This window comes from Lolium rigidum, chromosome 1, assembly GCF_022539505.1.
Source record: "Lolium rigidum isolate FL_2022 chromosome 1, APGP_CSIRO_Lrig_0.1, whole genome shotgun sequence".
Lineage (NCBI taxonomy): Eukaryota > Viridiplantae > Streptophyta > Magnoliopsida > Poales > Poaceae > Lolium > Lolium rigidum.
Genome location: NC_061508.1, coordinates 179,578,746 through 179,597,643, shown reverse-complemented (window position 1 = coordinate 179,597,643; position 18,898 = coordinate 179,578,746).

The window sequence follows — 18,898 nt, the reverse complement described above, 5'->3', positions numbered from 1 at the left end:
AAGATTGAAAGATAAACACCACATACTTCCTCATGAGCTATAAAACATTGACACAAATTGAGAAGCATTTTGAATTGTTTAAAGGTAGCACTCAAGCAATTTACTTTGGAATGGCAGGAAATACCATATAGTAGGTAGGTATGGTGGACACACATGGCATATGTTTTGGCTCAAGGTTTTGGATGCACGAGAAGCATTTCCTCTCAGTACAAGGCTTAGGCTAGCAAGGTTGTTTGAAGCAAACACAAGTATGAACCGATACAGAAAAACTTACATAAGAACATATTGCAAGCATTATAATACTCTACACTGTCTTCCTTGTTGCTCAAACACTTTTACCAGAAAATATCTAGACCTTAAGAGAGATCAATTATGCAAACCAATTTCAACAAGCTCTACAGTAGTTCTCCACTCATAGGCTTAGACTACATAAAAAACTTAATCATGATCTACTTGAGAGCTCAAAACAATTGCCAAGTGTCAAATTATTCAAGACATGATGAGGCATTTTCTGTTTCCAACCAAATATAAATAAGTGCAATAGCTTCCAACTTTTATCATTGAACATTAAAAGTAAAACGAAGAACACGAGTGTTCATATGAAAAAGCGGAGCGTGTTTCTCTCCCAAACAAGGATTGCTAGGATCCGAATTTATTCAAACATAAACAAAACGAAAATAAACACACAGACGCTCCAAGTAAAACACATATGATGTGACCGAATAAAAATATAGTTTCGTGGGAGGAACCTCGATAAGTTGATGAAGAAGGATGCCTTGGGCATCCCCAAGCTTAGACGCTTGAGTCTTCTTCAAATATGCAGGGATGAACCACGGGGGCATCCCCAAGCTTAGACTTTTCACTCTTCTTGATCATATATCATCCTTCTCTCTTGACCCTTGAAAACTTCCTCACACCAAACTTCTCATAAACTTCATTAGAGGGGTTAGTACTCAAAAAATTTGAATCCACCTTGGTCCTGTAGTGGCACATTGCAAGAACTCAATAAAACATTAGCTACAGCCCTCTACGTCTAGAAAACCTCGCTTAAAGTCCACAAGAGACAATGCAAAAAAAACAGAGACATAATCTGCCAAAACAGAACAGCCAGTAAAGACGAATTTTAATAAAATACTTCCGTTGCTCAAATCAGAAAACTCAAAACTAATGAAAGTTGCGTACATATCTGAGGAACATGCACGTAAATTGGCATATTTTTCTGAGTTACCTACAGAGAAAACAGCCCAGATTCGTGACAGATAGAAATCTGTTTCTGCGCAGAAATCCAAATCTAGTATCAACCTTCGATTAGAGGCTTCACTTGGCACAACAAAACACAAAACTAAGATAAGGAGAGGTTGCTACAGTAGTAAACAACTTCCAAGACACAAATATAAAACAAAGTACTGTAGCAAAATAACACATGGGTTATCTCCCAAGAAGTTCTTTCTTTATAGCCATTAAGATGGGCTCGAAGAGTTTTAATGATGCACTCCCAAGAAATAGTATTTGAAGCAAAAAGAGAGCATCAAAAAGCAAATTCAAAACACATTTAAGTCTCACATGCTTCCTATGCATAGGAATCTTGTAAATAAACAAGTTCATGAAAAACAAAGTAACAAGCATAGGAAGATAGAACAAGTGTAATTTCAACAATTTCAGCACATAGAGAGGTGTATTAGTACCATGAAAATTTCTACTACCATATTTTCCTCTCTCATAATAATTTTCAGTAGCTTCATGAACAAACTCAACAATATAACTATCACATGCAGCATACTTTTCATGATTTCCAAACACATAATTTTTATCAAGTTCAAGAATAGTGGAATTAAAACTTTCAAACTTACTTTTATTAATAATATAACAAGGTAGTTGATCAATCTCAATAGATATGGGACTCATAGAATAAGTCAACAACTCTCCAATCCCATTTTCATTAGTAGTATAATTAATATTATCAAGTAACATAGGACCATCATCTAGAGCTTTATCATAGACATTTGCCAAACAAAATTCTTTAGTACCATGCATTTCGACATCAGTGCACAAACAAAGCATTATCATAAGATTTATCAAAGTAGCATGGATTATCATATATAACAAGTAGCATAATTATTCTCACAAGTATTACTCATAGGTACTATTTCAAGAGAATCCACAGGAACATAACATTCAACCTCTTCCAGTAAGCATGGAGGACAATCAAATAGTGTAAGAGATAAAGAGTTACTCTCATTAGAAGGTTGACATGGGTAGCTAATCCATTCTTCCTCCTTTTGTTCGTCGCTCTCCTCTTCTTTTTCATCCAATGAGCTTTCGTGTTCATCAATTTCCTCCTCTTTTTCATCCAATGAGCTTTCGTGTTCATCAATTCCTTCTTCCACAAGAGTTCTCGCAAATTGTGAGTGCATTCTTGTGCATTAATGTGTCTCTCTTTATAATCAAGGATATAAGGATTCCTACCGTAGCATTCTATGCAAGAATTAAGGATAGTAGAGACATAATCTTTAAGGCCCTTACAAACAACACAAGTTTCATAATTCTCAACCATGAAGGATTCTATCTCTGAGGCTCCCATAAATAAGACAAATTGTTCTACCTCTTCGAACCCATAATGAATATAGCAATTCCGATTATAGCTCTTAATTAAAAATTCCTCACTAAAGCCACATTGAAATTTAAGATGTTTAGTATCCCGTTGAGAGCAACAGTTTATATCATGGCTGTTCAAGCAAGATTTTAGCAATTGTATTCAATTTTTCTATCATAGCACTCATTATTTTACCAGTTCTTGATTCTCTATAATTATTATAACATTCTATAAGCTCCAAGTAGGTTGTTGGTTCTCCCATAACAGCAGTTTTTAATTTTTCGATTTTTCAAATTTTTATGGATTTTTGGGTATATGAGGAAAGTAAAACAAAACTGAAATAAACTAGACAAAAGTAAACTAAGCAAACTAATACTAGACAGAAATAAACTAAGCACAAATAAACTAGACAAAAGTAAACTAGCAAAACAAAATAAAATAAAAGTAAAGAGAGAGGTAGAGTGTACTCCCCAGGTGAACTTATGAGTAGAGCTATGCCTCCCCAGCAACGGCGCCGTAAAAATAGTCTTGATGACCCACAAGTATAGGGGATCGCGATAGTCTTCGAGGGAAGTAAAACCCAAATTTATTGATTCGACACAAGGGGAGGTAAAGAATACTTATAAGCCTTAACAACCGAGTTGTCAATTCAGCCGCACTGGAAAAGCACTAGCAACAAGGGTGATGTGAAAGTAGCAATGATATGAGAGCAATAATAGCAAGAATACGCAGCAGTAATAACAATATGAGAGCAATGGCACCGAAGATAGTTGATACTACTTCCAATGACATGTAGAACAAGTATATGATGATGAGATATGGACCGGGGTTCCCAACTATTCACACTAGTGGCAACTCTCCAATAACAAGTGTTGGGTGAACAAATTACGATCGGGCAATTGATAGGATTGAAATAGCATTAAGACAGAATATCAAGATCATTAATCATGTAGGCATGTTTTCCATATATAGTCATACGTGCTCGCAATGAGAAACTTGTACAACATCTTTTGTCCTACCAGCCTGGTGGCAGCCGGGCCTCAAGGGAAACTACTCGGATATTAAGGTACTCCTTTTAATAGAGCACCGGAGCAAAGCATTAACACTCCGTGAAAACATGTGATCCTCACATCACTGCCATCCCCTCCGGTTGTCCCAATTTCTGTCACTTCGGGGCCATTGGTTCCGGACATTGACATGTGCATACAACTTGTAGATACAATCTAAGCAATAAGTATAGAGCTCAAATCTAAGATCATGCCACTCGGGCCCTAGTGACAAGCATTAAGCATAACAAGATTGCAAGCAACAATAACTTCATAAACTTTGTAGATAGACAATCATAACGTAACAATCCATCGGATCCCGACAAACACAACACCGATTACATCGATGAATCTCAATCATGTAAGGCAGCTCATGAGATCATTGTATTGAAGTACATGTAGGAGAGAATACCAACTAGCTATCGCTAGAACCCGTAGTCCATGGGGGAACTACTCACGGAGCATGATGGAGGCGGTGGCGTTGATGGAGATGGCTTCCGGGGCACTTCCCCGTCCCGGCAGGGTGCCGGGACGGAGACTTCTGTCCCCGAATTGGAGTTTCGCGATGGTGGCGGCGCCCGGAGTCTTTCTCGGAGTTTCGTCAAGTGGTACGGTGTTTTTAGGTCGAAAGGGGTTTTATAGGCGAAGAGGCGGCGCAGTGGGGCACCGGGGCTCCCCACCACAGGCCGGCGCGGCCCGGGCCGAGCCGCGCCTCCCTATGGTGTGGTGGCCCTCTCGGCCCCTCTCCGACTCTTCTTCGGTGTTCCGGGTGCTTCCGGAAAAATAGGAGGTTTGGTCTTCGTTTCGTCGAATTCCGAGAATATTGCCCGAACAGCCTTTCTGGAACCAAAACAGCAGAAAACAGGAACTGGCACTGTGGCATCTTGTTAATAGGTTAGTTCCGGAAAATGCATGAAATCATCATAAAGTGCAAGCAAAACATGTAAGTATTGTCATAAAACAAGCATGGAACGACAGAAATTATGGATACGTCGGGGACGTATCAAAGAGATAAAGAGTTACTCTCATTAGAAGGTTGGCATGGGTAGCTAATCCATTCTTCCTCCTTTTGTTCATCACTCTCCTCTTCTTTTTCATCCAATGAGCTTTCAGGTTCATCAATTTCTTCTTTCACAGGTTCCTGCAAACTGCGAGTGCATTCTTGTGCATTAATGAGCCTCTCTTTATAATCAATGATATAAGGATTATCACTGTAACTTTCTATGCAAAAATTAAGGATAGAAGAGACATAATCTTTAAGGTCCTTACAAACAACACAAGTTTCATAATTTTTAGACATGAAGGATTCGATCTCAGAAGCTCCCATAAATAAGACAAATTGTTCTACCTCTTCAAACCCAAAATGAATATAGCTATTCCAATTATAGTTCTTAATTAAAACTTCCTCACTAAATCCACATTGAAATTTAATATGTTTAGTATCCTGTTTAGAGCAACAGTTTTATATCATGGCGTTTAAGCAAGATTTTAGCAATTGTATTCAATTTTTCTATCACAGCACTCATAACTTTACCCGTTCTTGATTCTCTATAATTATTATATAATTCAATAAGCTCCAAATAGGTTGTGGGTTCTTCCATAACAACAGTTTTTAATTTTTCGGTTTTTCAAATTTTTATGGATTTTCGGGTATATAGGGAAAATAAAACAAGACAAAAATAAACTAGACAAAAGTAAACTAAACAAAACAAAATAAAATAAAACAGAGAGAGAGGTAGAGTGTACTCCCCAGGTGAACTTATGAGTAGAGCTATGCCTCCCCGGCAACGGCGCCAGAAAATAGTCTTGATAACCCACAAGTATAGGGGATCGCAATGTCTTCGAGGGAAGTAAAACCCAAATTTATTGATTCGACACAAGGGAGGTAAAGAATACTTATAAGCCTTAACAACCGAGTTGTCAATTCAGCTGCACTCGGAAAAGCACTAGTAACAGGGTGATGTGATAGCAAGCAGTAATATGGGAGCAATAGTAACAAGTAATACAACAGCAAGAGTAATAGTAATACGAGGCAATGGCACCTGTAAAATAGTTGATACTACTTCCAATGTCATGTAGGAACGAGTATATGATGATGAAAGATGGACCGGGGTTCCCAGCTATCTACACTAGTGGTAACTCTCCAATAACAAGTGTTGGGTGAATAAATTACAGTTGGGCAATTGATAGGATTGAAATAGCATTAAGACAGAACATCAAGATTATTAATTATGTAGGCATGTTTTCCATATATAGTCATACGTGCTCGCAATGAGAAACTTGCATAACATCCTTTGTCCTACCAGCTCGGTGGCAGCCGGGCCTCTAGGGAATCTATCGGAAATTAAGGTACTCCTTTTAATAGTGCACCGGAGCAAAGCATTAACACTCCGTGAAAACATGTGATCCTCATATCTAAGCCTTCCGCTCCAGCTTATCCCAGCTTGCCGTCACTCCGGGGCCTCGGGTTCCTGACATAGACATGTGCAAACAACTTGTAGATACAATCTAAGCAATAAGTATAGAGCTTAAATCTAAGATCATGCCACTCGGGCCCTAGTGACAAGCATTAAACACAACAAGATTGCAAGCAACAATAACTTCACAAACTTATATAGATAGACTAATCATAATGTAACAATCCATCGGATCCCAACAAACACAACACCGATTACATCAGATGAATCTCAATCATGTCAGGCAGCTCATGAGATCATTGTATTGAACTACTGATACGTCTCCAACGTATCGATAATTTCTTATGTTCCATGCTAGTTTTATGACAATACCTACATGTTTTGTTCACACTTTATGATGATTTTATGCATTTTCCGGAACTAACCTATTGACGAGATGTCGAAGTGCCGGTCCTCGTTTTCTCGCTGTTTTTGGTTTCAGAAATCCTAGTAAGGAAATATTCTCGGAATTGGATGAAATCAACGCCCGAATCTTATAATTCCACGAAGCTTCCGAACACCGGAGAGGGACCGGAGGAGAGCCCGGGGCCACCACACATGGTGGCGGGGCGGCCAAGGGTGGGGCGCGCCCCCTAGTGTGTGGTCGCCGCCGGGCCCCCTCCGAGGCTGCCGACTCTCCGCCTACTATAAGGCCTCCGTAACGCGAAATCCTCGAAAGGAATAAGCCACGGGACGAGAAAAGCTTCCGCAGCCGCCGCTATCGCGAAGCCAAGATTCGGGGGACGAGGAGTCCTCGTTCCGGCACACCGCCGGTATGGGGAAGTGCCCCGGAAGGCATCTCCATCGACATCACCGCCATCTTCATCAACGCTGCTGTCTCCTATGATGAGGAGGGAGTAGTTCTCCCTCGAGGCTAAGGGCTGTACCGGTAGCTATGTGGTTCATCTCTCTCTCCCATGTGATCTTTATGTGATCATGAGCTTTGTGATCTAGTTGAATATCATCTATGTGCTACTCTAGTGATGTTATTAAAGTAGTCTATTCCTCCTTCATGATGTAATGGTGACAAGTGTGTGCATCATGTAGTACTTGGTATAAGCTATGATTGTGATCTCTTGTAGATTATGGAGTTAACTATTACTATGATAGTATTGATGCGATCTATTCCCCCTTTCATAGTGTAATGGTGACAGTGTGTGCGCTATGTTAGTTCTCGGTCTAAATTGCAATGATCTATTATGCACTCTAAGGTTATTTAAATATGAACATCGAATGTTGTGGAGCTTGTTAACTCCGGCATTGAGGTGCTCTTGTAGCCCTACACAATGAATGGTGTTTGTCATCCAACAAGAGAGTGTAGAGAAAGTAGTATTTGTTTATTCAGTTATGTGATCAATGTTGAGAGTGTCCACTAGTGAAAGTATGATCCCTAGGCCTTGTTTCCGAATAAGTTACACCACAGAGAATTGCTTCCCACGCCAGCAAGCTATTTTCTGGCACCGCTTGTTTACTATTTTACTGCATCTTTAATTCCTGCAATATTACCATCATCTATACCACCTGTGTTTTACTATCTCTTCGCCGAACTAGTGCACCTATACATCTGACAAGTGTATTGGGTGTGTTGGGGACACAAGAGACTTTTTGTATTGTGATTGCAGGGTTGCTTGAGAGGGATATCTTTGACCTCTTCCTCCCTGAGTTCGATAAACCTTGGGTGATTCACTTAAGGGAAACTTGCTGCTGTTCTACAAACCTTTGCTCTTGGAGGCCCAACACTGTCTACAGGAATAGAAGCGTGCGTAGACATCAAGCTATTTTCTTGCGCCGTTGCCGGGGAGGAAAGGTAAAAGGCACTCATACTCCAGTCTCAGGTAACTAAGTTATTTTCTGGTGCCGTTGTAAGCTCGAAGCTATTTCCTTTAGATCCTACAATCGCATCTTTTTATTTCTTGTTTTTATTCACTAGTTAGGCATAATGGAAAGCAACTATGAGCTTTTTAAGCTATTTCCTGAGTTAAGACCTGGATTGTTTGCTGCGAAAATTAAAAAACCTATGGAATCTTATTTGCATGCTAGTAGAAATGATATTAGTATGAACGCTTTGAACACCATTGTTGTTAATGATATGGAAAATTCTAAGCTTGGGGAAGCTGGTTTTGATGAGCATGGCATTTTTAGTCCCCCAAGCATTGAGGAGAAAATTTTCTTTGATGATACTTTGCCTCCTATTTATGATGATTATAATGATAGTGGTCTTTTGGTGCCGCCTACTATGGAGAGTAAGTTTTATTATGATTATACTATGCCTCCTACACTTGATAAGAATAATAATGATAGCTACTTTGTTGAATTTGCTCCCACTACAACTAATAAAATTGATTATGCTTATGTGGAGAGTAATAATTTTATGCATATAGCTCATGATAAGAATGTTTCATTTGATAGTTATATTGTTGAGTTTGTTCATGATGCTACTGAAAATCTTTATGAGAGAGGAAAATATGGTTGTAGAAATTTTCATATTACTAAAACACCTTTCTATATGCTGAAATTTTTGAAGTTACACTGGTTTTATCTTCCTATGCTTGTTGCATTATGCTTCATGAATTTGTTTATTTACAAGATTCCTTTTCATAGGAAGTGGGTTAGACTTAAAATGTGTTTTGAATTTGCTTCTTGATGCTCTCTTTTGCTTCAACTCTTATTTCTTGCGCGAGCATCATTAAAATTGCTGAGCCCATCTTAATGGCTATAAAGAAAGCACTTCTTGGGAGATAACCCATGTTTTTATTTTGCTACTGTTTTGTTGTGTCTTGGAAGTTGTTACTACTGTAGCAACCTCTCCTTATATTTATTTTATTGCATTGTTGTGCCAAGTAAAGTCTTTGATAGTAATGTTCATACTAGATTTGGATTATTGCGCAGAAACAGATTTCTGTCTGTCATGAATTTGGGCAGGGTTCTCTGTAGGTAACTCAGAAAAATCTGCCAATTTACGTGCGTGATCCTCAGATATGTACGCAACTTTCATTCAATTTGAGCATTTTCATCTGAGCAAGTCCAGTGCCTATAAAAAATTCGACTTTACGGACTGTTCTGTTTTGACATATTCTGCCTTTTATTTCGCATTGCCTCTTTTGCTGTGTTGGATGGATTTATTTGTTCCATTGACTTCCAGTAGCTTTGGGCAATGTCCAGAAGTGTTAAGAATGATTGTGTTACCTCTGAACATGTGAATTTTTGATTATGCACTAACCCTCTAATGAGTTTGTTTCGAGTTTGGTGTGGAGGAAGTTTTCAAGGGTCAAGAGAGGAGGATGATATACTATGATCAAGAAGAGTGAAAAGTCTAAGCTTGGGGATGCCCCCATGGTTCATCCCTGCATATTTCAAGAAGACCCAAGCGTCTAAGCTTGGGGATGCCAAAGGCATCCCCTTCTTCATCGACAACTTATCAGGTCACCTCTAGTGATACTATATTTTTATTCAGTCACATCTTATGTACTTTACTTGGAGCGTCTGTGTGCTTTTATTTTCGTTTTGTTATTTTAATTCTCTGAATAAATTAGATCATACCTTGTGTGGGAGAGAGACATGCTCCGCTTTTTCATAAGAACACTAGTGTTCTTCGCTTTTACTTTTAATGTTCATGGCGGAGTTGAAAACCGTTGCACTTATTGATATTTGGTTGGAAACAGAAAATGCTTCATATTGTCTTGAATAACTTGATACTTGGCAATTGTTTTGAGCTCTCATAGATCATGTTTAAGCTCTTGCATCATGTAGTTTAAACCTATTAGTGGAGAACTACCGTAGAGCTTGTTGAAATTTGGTTTGCATGATTGGTCTCTCTAAAGTCTAGATATTTTCTCGGTTAAGGTGTTTGAACAACAAGGAAGACGGTGTAGAGTCTTATAATGCTTGCAATATGTTCTTATGTAAGTTTTGTCTGTACCAGTTCATACTTGTGTTTGCTTCAAACAACCTTGCTAGCCAAAGCCTTGTACTGAGAGGGAATACTTCTCGTGCATCCAAAACCTTGAGCCAAAACCTATGCCATTTGTGTCCACCATACCTACCTACTATGTGGTATTTCTCTGCCATTCCAAAGTAAATTACTTGAGTGCTACCTTTAAAATTCTATTCTTTGTCTTTGCAATACATAGCTCATGGGAAAATAGCCTTAAAAACTATTGTGGTATTGAATATGTTGCTATGTATCTTATTTCTTATAAGTTGCTTGTTGAGCGATAACCATGTTTCTGGGGACACCATCAACTTTTACACCTTTGTTGAAAATCATGTGAGTTGCTATGCATGTTCATCTTGTCTGAAGTAAGGGTGATTTTCATGATCAAATGGTTTGAGTATGCATATTGTTAGAGAAGAACATTGGGCCGCTAACTAAAGCCATGAATCATGGTGGAAGTTTCAGTTTGGACACAAAATCCTCAATCTCTTATGAGAATATTATTGTTGAATGCTTAAGCATTAAAGAGGAGTCCATTATCTGTTGTCTATGTTGTCCCGGTATGGATGTCTAAGTTGAGAATAATCAAAAGCGAGAAATCCAATGCGAACTTTCTCCTTAGACCTCTGTACAAGCGGCATAGAGGTACCCCTTTGTGACACTTGGTTGAAACATATGTTATGCAATGATAATCCATGTTAATCCAAGCTAATTAGGACAAGGTGCGGGCACTATTAGTATACTATGCATGAGGCTTGCAACTTATAGGATATCTTATACATAACACATATGATTTATTACTACCGTTGACAAAATTGCTTCTATGTTTTCAAAATAAAAGCTCTAGCACAAAACTAGTAATCCATGCTTCCCTCTGCGAAGGGCCATTCTTCTACTTTATTGTTGAGTCAGTTTACCTACTTCTTTCTATCTTAGAAGCAAACACTTGTCAACTGTGTGCATTGATTCTTACATGTTTACCTATTGCACTTGTTATATTGCTTTATGTTGACAATTATCCATGAGATAAACATGTTGAAGTTGAAAGCAACCGCTGAAACTTATATCTTCCTTTGTGTTGCTTCAATGCTTTTACTTTGAATCTATTGCTCTATGAGTTAACTCTTATGCAAGACTTATTGATGCTTGTCTTGAAAGTACTATTCATGAAAAGTCTTTGCTATATGATTCAGTTGTTTAGTCATTATCTTTACTATTGCTTTGAATCACTTAATTCACTTCATATGCTTTACAATAGTATTGATCAAGATCATGTTGGTAGCATGTCACTTAAGAAATTATCATTGTTATCGTTTACCTACTCGAGGGCGAGTAGGAACTAAGCTTGGGGATGCTTGATACGTCTCCAACGTATCTATAATTTCTTATGTTCCATGCTAGTTTTATGACAATACCTACATGTTTTATTCACACTTTATATCGTTTTTATGCATTTTTCGGAACTAACCTATTAACGAGATGCCGAAGTGCCGGTTCTCGTTTTCTCGCTGTTTTTGGTTTCGAAATCCTAGTAAGGAAATATTCTCGGAATTGGACGAAATCAACGCCCAGTATCTTATAATTCCACGAAGCTTCCAGAACACCGGAGAGGGGCCAGAGGAGAGGCCCAGGGCCACCACACATGGTGGCGGCGCGGCCCAAGGGGGGCGCGCCCCCTGTTGTCTGGCTGCCCCAGACCCCCTCCGACTCCGACTCTCCACCTATATAAGCCTCCCTGACCTAAATCTTCGAGAGGAATAAGCCACGGTACGAGAAACCTTCCAGAGCCACCGCCATCGCGAAGCTAAGATCTGGGGGACATGAGTCTCTGTTCCGGCACGCCGCCGGGACGGGGAAGTGCCCCCAGAAGGCATCTCCATCGACACCACCGCCATCTTCATCAACGCTGCTGTCTCCTATGATGGGGAGGGAGTAGTTCTCCCTCGAGGCTAAGGGCTATACCGGTAGCTATGTGGTTCATCTCTCTCTCCCATGTGATCTTTATGTGATCATGAGCTTTGTGATCTAGTTGAATATCATCTATGTGCTACTCTAGTGATGTTATTAAAGTAGTCTATTCCTCCTTCATGATGTAATGGTGATAGTGTGTGCATCATGTAGTACTTGGTATAAGCTATGATTGTGATCTCTTGTAGATTATGGAGTTAACTATTACTATGATAGTATTGTTGTGATCTATTCCACCTTTCATAGTGTAATGGTGATAGTGTGTGCGCTATGTTAGTTCTCGGTCTAAATTGCAATGATCTATTATGCACTCTAAGGTTATTTAATTATGAACATCGAATGTTGTGGAGCTTGTTAACTCCGGCATTGAGGTGCTCTTGTAGCCCTACACAATGAATGGTGTTTGTCATCCAACAAGAGAGTGTAGAGAAAGTAGTATTTGTTTATTCAGTTATGTGATCAATGTTGAGAGTGTCCACTAGTGAAAGTATGATCCCTAGGCCTTGTTTCCGAATAAGTTACACCACAGAGAATTGCTTCCCACGCCGACAAGCTATTTTTCGGCACCGCTTGTTCTATCGTTTTACTGCATCTTTACTTCCTGCAATATTACCATCATCTATACCACCTGTGTTTTACTGTCTCTTCGCCGAACTGGTGCACCTATACATCTGACAAGTGTATTGGGTGTGTTGGGGACACAAGAGACTTCTTGTATTGTGATTGCAGGGTTGATTGAGAGGGATATCTTTGACCTCTTCCTCCCTGAGTTCGATAAACCTTGGGTGATTCACTTAAGGGAAACTTGCTGCTGTTCTACAAACCTCTGCTCTTGGAGGCCCAACACTGTCTACAAGAATAGAAGCGTGCGTAGACATCATGTACCTACAGCAACACAATTACAAGGACCAATCACTCAAGCTCGTGCCAAACAACTTAACTATCAGGTACTTTCGTTTCTTGGAACTATTCCTCATATACATGAGAATATGATGCTGCCTAAATCAGATATGTTTGTTACTCTTAGGAATGATGGACCTAGCATGGATGAGGAGGACAAGCATTGGAGCATGATCACACATGGAGGAGATGGCAGCAAGCACTTGAGGATTGAAGATGACGCCCAAAGTGGAGATTTCAGAACTTTGAAGCCACCATAAGAAGAGATGAAGACATGGACGAAATATAGAGTTCTCCACTTCATAATTTCGTCCATAGCATAATATGGTGCTGCGTCACCTTTAGTTTTGGGCCAGGCCCATGTCATTTTCGCAGGAATTAAGTCAGCCACTTTTTAGAGTCCGTATTGAATGGGGAAAGGCCTTCTAGGGTTTGGTTCGACCACCATACGTATGGCTGGTCGAAACCCCACCTTTTCTCCTTTAAATACCCCCATAGCCGTCACGTTTAGACTCGGATTTTGATTAGACTAAAAGTTAGCCATTGCTGCAACTCTCGTGTACTTCTTTTGAGGCCAACGCCCAGAACAAGACCGACTATCCGGAATCCCTCCTTATTCAATAAACCTTTCATCTATATCCGCAATATTCTGATTGCAATACTAGTTCTTACTTGTTCTCGATTTCAGGTAGGAATTAAGACCCTCGCCGGTCGAGGCTGATCGGGCATCCGCAAGATCAGTAACTCCCAGAGATTTTCCTAGCGATTGCATTGGCGCACGAGCTTTGCACGTGTAGTCGGATCGTCAAGCACGAACTCCACCAACAAATCGACGCTATCATACTCTCATTGAAAGATCGGCCACCTTTGCCCTATCACGTCATCCATAGCCTGATTGAGCTTCCCATTTAGAGTTAGATTCTCTTCGCGGAGGCGTTCGCCGTCAAGGAGTAGCTCGTGGCTCTTGGCAACCGCATCCTCGAAGCAAGCATTGCCCAGCTCCAAGCACACCAAGGTTTCCTTCTGGAGTTTCTTCCACTGGGCGATCTCCCCACGCAACCTGTTGCATTCCCCTTCAAGATCTACCACAATATCCTCCAGTAGCTGCATAAACACCGAAAATACTGAGCGACGGGCTACATAATTACACAAAAAGTTAAGAACATCCTCCGGCAATACTAGGTTACTGACATCGTTCCTTATAAGGCTGTGGGAGATATCTTTCGATTGCCTTGGATCACCCGCTGCCATCTCTCCGGCAAGTCCTGGTACGGGGGATGCCTTGCCCATGCCGCTGAACCTTCAGAACATCTGGGGGATCAGGATCTGATCAAGAAATGAGGATGAAAATGAATGCAACAAGGTATTTTAGCTAAACTTACCCTGAAATCCCGCTACCGAAGCGGACACGATCCAACGCCGACGAAGACTAGCCCTCGATGTGCGGAAGGCTATCACCCAACGCGGACGAAGTACGAGCTAGTAGGAGAACTGAGGAACAAAACAAGCTCTGCCAGAGCTCTCTCCGGATGGGAGGTCACACGAGGAAGACGAGAGTGGGGACTGGTGTGGTTAAAGGTTCATCTATTCTTTTCTACTCCCGAGAAGTAGATCTTGGCCATCCATTTCCGACTAATGGATGAGAGTGAATAACTTATATGCGAAAAGTTCGGCCCACTAACGCACAATGCAGAATACGAGGAAGGAGTATTAAATTATCAGGGGCGAACCTTCCGATGTACTACTCGATTTTTCCAGCTTTGCCAAAAGTTGCATGACGTTAGACTACTCATAGTGGGGGTAACATAGGTGGTAACATCACACGTCTCAAAGCAATATGAGTCTACAACATAATTAATGACACATTGCATGAAACCACATCTAAGTTACTACCCACTATGGAGATAGTAACTTAGACTAGTAACATGGCATATGTTATTAGACTAAGTTACTCTCCACTATGAGTAGCCTTAATATAGTGAACTGACAATAACAGATAGCTAGACCCTTCTCACTGTTATCCCCTCGAGGGTGGAACAGTCATTCGATTTGGTAGCCGGCCGTGCACGCTAATAAAGTAATAAGAAAACATCTCTAGCAGGTTGTGTAGACTTCTAGTTCTATAAACACAAGTGTGCGAATTTAGACAGTATGCATATTTTTCAAGATTTCTAGATGTAGGGGATGTTGATATGTATAAGTGGATTGCCTAGCCATTTCCATCAGTTCGGACTTTTGTTTGCGTTGGCTAGTGCAAGATGCTTGACATGGTATCAGAGCCCTGGCTTTTGAAATATTTGCCCACCCCTATGTCCGCCACGTCCGTTCATGGTCGCCGCTTCAACCCTTCGAGGACCGAGACCTATATATGGAGGTGTATACACGGTTGGAGAATACGGCCAAGGAGTTTATTTCCCAACATGGGTAGCTGCATAGCCGTAGGATATAGGGTAGTGTAGCCCTGAACTAGTTGGCTTTTCTACTTTTCTTTCCTTGTACTCGTTTTGGTTGAATATTGTATTCTTAAACGGCTGTGTGCATCTTAGCTATGAAGAGGATGGCTGTAATGCTTGATTCTTCGAGTAATAAAGCGCCCTTTATCGGTAAAAATGTCCGCCGTGTATACGATAATTCATACGTTTGCGATTCTTCTTTCCACGTGTTAACCTTCTCTTCTCTTCTCCCCACTCACACGTGAGGCTGGTTGCATTGGACTATTCCTCCCCTATAATTTGCTGGAAAAAGTCCATAACAAACATTGAACGTGTAACCAAAAGCTAATTCGGACCATGAAGATTTAATCCTGAAAATGAAAAAAAAGATGAACCACAACCAATAGATCCAATCAGGTCTGTGAAACATCAACAAGTCCAACTTGGAACCACTAGCAGATCTGCATAAACAAGCAACTAGGGAACTAATATCATAGAGGTTAATAGTGCATCGAACCCAAATTTCATAGGAACCCAAAATGTGGTCAAGGGTAAACCTTGTATGCATCTAGATCGAGAATGGAAGGTAGTTCGATTAACACCTACTAAAAGCAGAAGTAGTGGCAACTGATCGCTTGGTTAAACTGCTATGGTATGAAATTCTTCACCGTTAACCGACGGAAGAAAGAAGAGGCTGCAGCTACCACCCCGGCAAGACCAACCTTATCCATTACAGATCCGCTAGCTCGCCAAGCTTTCGTTCTTCTATAACCGCAGCAAGGCGATCATTGTTGACCGAGTGGACTCCTGTTTCAAGGAGAGACAATAGTTGGTCGTTTATGTTCTCCAACATGTGAAAGGCATTGTGTCAACTCGCGCAGGTCCTCGGACACGAGGAAGTGGTTTCCATGACTACCAGGATTTGCTCGTGTAAATTGGACTTCTCGCTGCGCCGCAGGCAAATCTACCCATACCATGCCTTTATCGCTGCTTCATGAGTGAGCGAAACCAAGCAACTGGTTTGTCCAACTGTTGAGAAATGTACATATCAAAGTCCAATCGAGAATACACCATTTCCGACAAAGAAAAAGGTGCTACTACTACTTCTACAACGGACAAAGCACCCTAAAAGGTAGACTAATACTACTATAAAAAAATGTTTAGTTTAATATGTACTCCCTCCGTCCTCAAAAAGTGGATGTTTATCCTCAAAGTTTGTCCAAAAAGCTGGCCGTTTGCCCTAAGCCCAATAGCATCCAAACATTAAATTATTAAATCTCTAATAAATCTTACTTAGCAACCAGCCTAATACCTGTAGTCAATCTATTGTGTGAGTGGACTTTATGATGACTGCAAGATGACATGGCAGGGCTCTATAGCCAGCAGCCGGCTATGTTATTAATCTTGCTCTTACTTTCCTTGATTACCGATAAAAACAAAGGTAACGAGTCCTAGTAACCTCATTGTCCTTGAACTGATCTTCTCCAAAGTTCTTGAGCAGCTCATCCATCTCATCTTTTTCCTCGAGCTTGATCTCAACTTCTCCCCCGAGCTTGAACACCATCCGATACATTTTCTTATACCGAGACTTTGATTCTTTCAAGTAGGGTTTAGTACGTAAAGGATATCGAGTAATGTGCCCAGCTTTGCCGGTTAACTGCCGACGGTAAAACAACGCGACCCTACACAGAATCAAGTCCACGGGTATGATTCTGGATTTCTTGAAAAATCTTCGAGTCCAGAACTTTTATCGGGTGTACCTTCAACACTCCCGATGGGAGTAGCCCCCGAGTCTGGGCGCGGATGCTTGCAACCGAGTGCAGACTCAGTCCAAACTGGTTGAACATTCAGTTTTCTGCAGATGCCTCTAGTACAATTGCAAATGCAAAAAGTCTTCAATACCAAATTCTATCGGGTGCACGCTCAGCGCTCTCGATGGGAGTAGCCCCCGAGTATAGGCATCGATGCTTGCATACGTGTGTAGACTCAGTCCGATCCACTCGATAGTTTTTAATTCCCTTCGGATGCTCCATACAAGTTTGATGACATCACTGATGACGCAGCTACTAGTGCGGTCTGACTGATAAGACATGACCTAACGGGCCCACGCTACCTCTGCGCGGTTCAGTTTGGGAAATGACCTTTGCTTGTGCAGTAACCAAGACGCCCCTGACATGGGCATACCCTTCGGGTACCCATTATTAGTATACCTGGCTCGGCCCAATATGGAGAAAGACCAAATATGGAGAAGGCCCAACAAGGCAACCCGAAGAAGTAGTCGACTAGGACTCTTGTAAAAACCCTAGGCTGGTTGCATATATAAAACCAGCCAGGGTACCCGATAGAAAGGAGGCCAACAGATAGACAACAGATAGACAACATAGCTCCGCTACGGCGGCACCCTGTAAACACACCTATGATTATATACTGGATTGCTAGCAGCACGTAGGGATCCTCCACCGAGAGGACCCGAAGCTGGGTACGTCGTGTGCCTAATCTCGCTCCCGGAATCTCCATCGTCGCTCTCTCCCGAAATCCAAGTCTACAATACGTAGGCATTGACGAGGTGTTCCCTCGTCAATTGGCGCCGTCTATGGGAAATCGCGACGGTTGGATTTTGTTATCCGGGCGAGATCCGTCGGGAACATCACCAACAAGATTGAAGACAAGAAGAAGAAGCAAGATCGCATCTGGAAAAAAAATCGTCGGGTTCGCGTTCATCACAACGATCTCCAGATCTCATCTAGCGGATTTGTCGGCTTTGTCATCACTTGCGGGAGCAGCTTCGACATGCAAAGAAATCGCATGCAGCACAACAGTTCCCGATCTGGTCAACGATACCGAGGTCTGCTGGGCTCTGCCGTGCTTCGTGCAGAAGAAAATAGAAGAAGACCAAGTTACAACAATGGCGGCTTCCTGACAGTAATCAATGATCAGATCGTGGGTGAATCGGTCGCAAGTTCAGATATGGCAGTGGCGTTGGCCATCCAAAATACCAGGCGTTCCGCGTGGAACCCTATGACTCATACTTCAAGAAAAAAAAAGCCATGGTCAGGTACTAGTATTACTTTACGTGAAGCAACATAGTCAAAGCTAGATTCGTTTCGTGAGCTTTCTTAATTTCATTGCAAAAGAACGTCAGGCATGCATGGATTAGTTGTCTTAGAGTTATACCTAATCATCTTGTTTCTATATATTCCAAAATAATCAATCTGACCTGTTGGCCACGAACGAGTGGGAGTTGGATGAGGAAATTCCTGACTCACCATTACCAACTGAGGGAATCGACATCAATGACCGGCCGAGTGAATCGGGCCTGACATTTGCTCATCCGATGTAACGACCATCAGGTGCTATATTTTCAATTAGTTACTACTCGCAATTTTTTTTTATATCTCTGCGAAATATTTTGTCGGCTCGTGCTATTTATTACTTGCGCGCAGAATTTTTGCGCCGTAATATAAATGCAGGTAGAGAACAAACTTTGATTACTTTGCTTCGACGACCCTATTTGCCATCGTGCATTCAACACGTTCGTGAACTCGGCATCGCGCACCTCACCACGCTCG